The sequence below is a fragment of the Anser anser genome, assembly GCF_964211835.1.
Source record: "Anser anser genome assembly, chromosome: 1".
Lineage (NCBI taxonomy): Eukaryota > Metazoa > Chordata > Aves > Anseriformes > Anatidae > Anser > Anser anser.
The window spans coordinates 41859290-41865589 of NC_139720.1; the positions used below are offsets into that span (position 1 = coordinate 41859290).

At 35.5% G+C, this 6300-nt stretch overlaps 1 protein-coding gene across 1 annotated transcript in view; it reads left to right on the forward strand.

Annotated features, from left to right (window-relative positions):
* Positions 1–6300, forward strand: part of NAV3 (neuron navigator 3) — a 423218-nt gene that overhangs the window by 111736 nt on the left and 305182 nt on the right.

Consider the following 6300-nt stretch of genomic DNA (forward strand, 5'->3'; position numbering starts at 1 on the left):
AGCATTGCAAGGTAAGTTCATGTGTGTAAGGAATATTGTTGTTTCAACCTACTGTGATTAAGTAGATGAATAAAACATTTATTTTCATTTTACACAGTCTGTTTGTTGACAGTCATTAATTAGATGCTCAGGTGGAGTTAGTTCATTAATGAGCAAATTAATGAAATTCTGCCCTAATTCTGTATCAGTTTTTCACATCATAATTATGAAAAAAAATAAAAATAAAAATCTGGGGCATTGCAGAAAATGCTGCATTATTCTTATCCCATGAAATAGTTGCTGTCATATCAAAACAAAACAAAACAAAACAACAAAAAGCCCCAGCCAATATATTGCATTTTACAAGTAAAATGACATTTTAGTCAAGGACTAAGATGATCCTTGTGTGAACTTTAAACAATACAGTGCATGCAAAAACTTATCCTGCTGCTTTTGAGAGCAATGGGACCATCACCTGGACTTGGAAAAGTAATTCAGGGTCCTTTTGACTCATTCATGGATATTATTTCCATTATTACCTATAAAAGAAAGAACTTTGCTATAAAATACTCCTTCATCATCACTGAGGTGATGTCTCAGGTTGAAATAAATAGATAGAAAATGCTAGAAGGCAGACAAAATGATTTTCACGTGTTTTATAGTTTGAATGGGAGTTTTAGAGAGGACTTTCTTGCCAAAAGCAGACTGCAGGGAACACAGCTAATAGGGTGTGTGGGTGGGCAGGACAGGAACTGTCTTTAAGGATACATTTCTTTATTTCCAGTCTGCTTCTCAGAAACAAGGCTCTGATTCCCTCAATCCCATCCTGTTTTTCCCACTGCAGTTTAGCAGTGATTACACTGAAATATCTTAACATCAAACTTCTGGGTGATACTTTCTGCTTTTAAAGAGTATTGACATAGTAGTACTCAATTATAGACATTTAAAAACAAGATCATTTTCTGGTTATCAAAATCTGTATAGGAGTCCTATAGTTGCTGGGGAGAGTTACTGAAAATTTCCTAGTGTTAGTGTGGTATAGAGCAGTATAGAGCTGGTGTGGTTCCATGTTGATGCAGCCTGCACTGACTGCATGCTTATAACATCCATTGAAGAAAAGGTGTTCAAACTCCAAGCAGTGGAAGTGTGTATGTGTCAAGGCAGTTGGATACATTTTTCCATTACTCGAGGAACAGTGGTATTATTGAAATTTTATTTTTCCAAAGTGTTTTACTTCTTAAGCAGGGCTCATGTTATACAAAGTATTTAAAATTGTTTTATGAAATAGTTTAATATAAGTATAGTCACAGGTAATAGATTGTTCTGTCTCTGTTGAACAGTGCTTGCATTAAACTTCCTTAGCAGTATTGTAAGAACTATAAAGGGATGCTGATTTTCCAAACTCTTTCTTTCTACTAAAAATTTAAGTGAGTCCACAATGTGTCTCAATCAGTAAGCTTTAGCCCTAGGAAGTAGGACATAAAATGCTACTCTATTATTAGAACCTTTATTATTATTTAACAAGCAGGAGTAACACAATCCTATTGCAACTTATGTGTGGGAATTAAAATTCCTAGGTGACTGGGGGTAGAAATCCAATTAAAAGCCCGAACTGTTGAGGTGGTTTGAGTATCTCATCTTAAATATACAGGAAGCAGTGATGATCCTGTTGTTAAAATCATGAAAATAACTGTAGGGCTTTACAATTTCTGGCTCTGCCGTAAAGTGTCATGTTTGGTTTCAGAGACACAGTTTCTCTGTGCCCGATTTCCACACCTCTAAAGTGGGAATAACGCTGCAGTGACAGGCAGCAGTGAGAAATGAATTGGTTTTTAAAAAGAGTTCCTATGCTGAATGCAATTAAATATATATATATATAAAGTCCCACCAAAAATACAATACAGTAATATTCAATTATCTCTTTTTTAAAAATTAGTCCTGACATAATGCTGCTGTATATTGGCTTTAATTTACTTTTTTTTTTTTTTTTTAATTTCTTTGGCATATAAAGAATGCTTGCTTGCCAAGCATAATCAGTTTATAAAGAAGTGAATGGCTTCCAGAGCTGTGAATATTAAATGATGTCTTAAACATTTTCTGTAAAAACATATTGGTAGTTATGTTTGAATGCATTTATTCTGCCTGCTGCAATCATTCCTTCAAATAGTTACTTAGTAATGTAAAACTCCTCTACTGTAGTTCATTCTCTAAAGACCAAATACAGTTCTCACTAGCAGAAATGTTAGTGCAACTATTTTTGACTCTTCAGTGGAAGTTAGTGAGGATCCTAAGTTAAAAAAGAGAGCTAAATTGTAAATATGAAATCAAAGACTATACTTAACCACTTGGTAAAAATCAATAAAATGCGTGAAACATTCAGGAGTCCCTACAGAAAAAGATCCTCACAATTGTCAGGGCCTTCTGCTTCCCTCCTTTTAGTGGTTTTTATACACCTTAATGTTTTGGAGAAATTGGGTTTAATTGGTATATCGATAGCCCCAATTTACAAGTCACGGCCAGATTTTCTAAGGTGTCTAATAACTACAAGCAGGAATTCATTTAGTTTTTCTTTAAAAGTCAGTACACAGGATCTTTTGAAAATACTTAGGCACTTATCAGCATATTCGGCAAGTAATGTCTTTTAAAACTAGACACTAGTGACATCAAAACTAGGATTAAACCCAGATGTTCAAAGTTACTGAGATGACTCAGTCCTATTTACGTCAATGGGAGGTAGGTGCTTAAGTACCTTTGCAGATTTTGCCGCTGGGATGTAAGAGTGCTTTACATGTCTGAGTCTGGATCAATGTGCCTGTACACAGGCATGTAATTATCCTTCCCTAAGGAATCTGTGTACTTCATCCCATGTGTATTCAATGGATTCCTTTGGGCTAAATTTTAAGCTGCATTTAGATTTCTGGCTTCTAGTACTTTAAGGGATATTAGATGCCAAAAGATTTTTGAAACCTTTATCTAATTGTTGTTCTGTTTCAATCTGGATTGCAGCATGTCTCAGAGATAAATGATCAATGCAGGTAACTGAGCAATGTAGTTAACATGTTGGGAGCGGGCAAGCTGCAACAATACCAAATTCTACATGAGCTCCTTTGCTTTACAAAATATGTTAGCCCATAAACAGACACATACTGCACTGGATCACCTACAGCTGCTGAAGTCTTTTTTGGAAGAGATTTCAGTGTTTACTTTGTTTCTCATATTGCTTATGCACTACTGTGGTGAATGTGATGTAAATATCAAAGTATTACACAATTAGTAGAATCACTCACAAATCAGTTTTATGCCATTGTAAATGGAAATAATTATTTGTCACTTCTGGGGTAGCTAAAATATTGGCTGAGTATTTTTAGCTCTTATTCTGGCTAAAATGAAGAGGGCAAACACCATCTGTACCTGAATCACCAAGGATGTGTTAACAACCTAAAATGGTGGAGATTTGTCCTGAAAAACTAGAAATGTGATCAAGAGAGGAAACTATTACTGTTTCATTAAGGAAGACTATTAGGTGTTCTGAACAAAGACTTTTCTATTTCAGGAACCAAAAAAAATGCCCCAACACCACAGGAGGGACCTAAAATCCAAAGTCATATTAAAAATGAAGAATTGATGCTGCTCCAGAATTTCTTACTAAGGAAAAAATTGATATAAAACATGAAACTCAGCCTTGCTAAAGACAATAAAAATATATCAGAGGGTACATATCAGAGGGTACAGATTCTGCATATATTTACGCATAAGCTTAACTTAATGTAAGTGAAAAGTCCTGTTGGGTTTAATGGGTTTGCAAATGGGTTTTACTCTGCTAGATCATACATGCTTGAAGTACTGGGTAGAACAAATTCCTGTTCTTGGAAAAGAGCTAATGAAAGCAATATCAAGTAATACTCTGGAGAATCACTCAGACTATGTATGTGAGTGAGTGTACAAAGACTTGTAGGATAAGGACATGGAAAAGTAAATGATGTGGCTCTCCAGTATCTCTATGTAAACTCAATTTATATGTGAAGTTTTTTGTTTCTGTTGGCCCTTCACAAAACCTTGCTTTGTTTTAGATAGGTTTTTGAGTGTATTTGTTTTGGTTTTAGGGGCAGTAGTTGAAAGTGGAGAAAATGTAATTGTCTTTTCTTTTTTGCTTAACATTTTAAGTATACAAAATAAAAACCATAATTACTCAGATGGCTAATTGCGTATTTTTTCTGGCTCATTGTTGTTATCAGTGGACAGTAATTTGTTGTCATAGATGGTCTGTTGGGAAAGAGATTTAGTCTAGTCCAGTGGTGATAGGACAGATGGGAAACTTTGAATTACTGAATTACTTCAGAGCACATTTCTTGACTTGCTTAAAGCTTCTGTACTTGTTTCCCCATTCCATAGAACAGCAAATAATTCTACTTGGGTAAAATAGGTGAAAAGTTGTCCTTTAGTAGAGCCTGTTTTTTACTCCTGATGTTTATCTCACAGTGGAGTTGTTGCAACAATCATAATGTACTTTAAAGGCCTCCTTTTTAATAGAAAGTGTGATATAATTTCTGTATATTAATTGGAATAGCTGTTGTACAGAGAACTTCATACTTTGAACATTTTACATGACAGTGTTTAATTGTTGCAGATGAGGGATTTTCTTCCGTGGGCCGTGGTTTCTTGAGGTGGCCTCCAATGTGCTACCAGTAAGTCTACAATATACTTCTAGGTGGTCCATAAAGATGCCTTCCATGTTAAGAAAGGAGCAGTGTTCAAATCTCTTTTTGGCTCCATTTGTGATGTCTTAAATTCCAAAAACATTTTGGGCTAATTTTTTTTTAAAATATGAATATTTCTTCACCTTGCTTCAGTAGCTTTATTGGTCTTAGAACATGAGGGCTAGCTTGAGGGTCCCTGCACGTCTTATTTCATATTTTAAAGCTGTTGGTGGGACCTAAGTAGAGACTGCATCTTACACTGACCTTCTGTGCTACAGTGAATTTCACCCTAAATGCCTATTTTGGAATGAACAGCTTCTATTTCCTCAAAACAAAACCAAGTTGTTTCTGATCTGTTGAAACCCAATAAAAGCATCCAAAACCATTCAGTTATGTTTGTTTTGGGTTTTGAAGAAAGCCTTCCTCCCTGCTGGGTTCATACTGCAATTTATTTTATACGGACTTTTTACATTAGGGAGAAGGAAGGGGATGTGGAAGGGGTAGATAACCATGTTAATTCAGAAGCAACTCTTTTTAGAAAAGAATTGAATTCCATTTTCCATAATTAGCAAGGTTTCTAAACTGCTGACAGGGCTGCACTGCTGCTTATTATGAATCAAAGCTGGACATGGGCAAAGTTTGGCTGAAATCTTGCCAGGAGGGTTTTGAAAGGAGAACTATATTTTATGTTCAAATGTTATATTTTTATCTTAATTTTCTGTCCCTTTTGACTACTATTATGAGATTAAAGTTAGATGGATAAAGTCATTTGAGAAGCTGGGTTAAAGTTAAATTGCCTGAGTCAGTTCAAACAACCAGAAACAAAGCTGCACTCTTCCTGGGTTTTAAGGATTACTTTTGATGGCTAAAATGGTCTTTTGTGACACTGAGATGAAGCAATGTTACATGATAGCACTCAGTCTTGATTCTCCTCATTTACTGGAGTAGTCCTCTTTTCTACCAGCTGTTGCTATCATCAATTCATTGTTTTCAGTTTTGCTCTCACAATCTCCTTTCATAAAAGAAACCTCAAACTGATCCTTCTGGGCATTTCAGTGGTATCAAGATATCTAATAATTTAATTGGAGTCATAATAGGGAATGTTTTTCTGTAGTCTGGCTGAGTAAATATGATAATAAACAGAATTGCTGTAACCATATGGAGCTGCTGTCAGTCGGGCTTGGCATATGGTGGCCTAGGGTGACGTGTGCGTGATTTTTATCTGAATGCTAGTGGTAGCAGTAGCAAATAAACATCTGGCAGTCTTCAAAGCTTTGGTCTGCTCTTTGCTCTGCGTTTTCACATCATGTTCCTGCAGTTTGAAGACTGAGGTAATTTGTTTTCTATTCTGTAGAAACATGTTTCTGTTTCATCAAGAATTGTTTCTAGCATTGCTCAGGTGTTCAGTCAATATTATAAATGTATTTTTATTCCTATTTAAGTTGTATAGACAGGAACATTTCAGGCTGTGTCATAAATAAATGTACAGGAGACATGGATGCCTTTACTGAATATCTGAGAAAATGCTGCAGTCTTTACATGCACAAGTGTCCTCCAGTCTTTTCATCAGTTCAACAGAAGTGTTTCAAGTGGGTGAAGGTATAATAAAAAAGTTCATTTACAG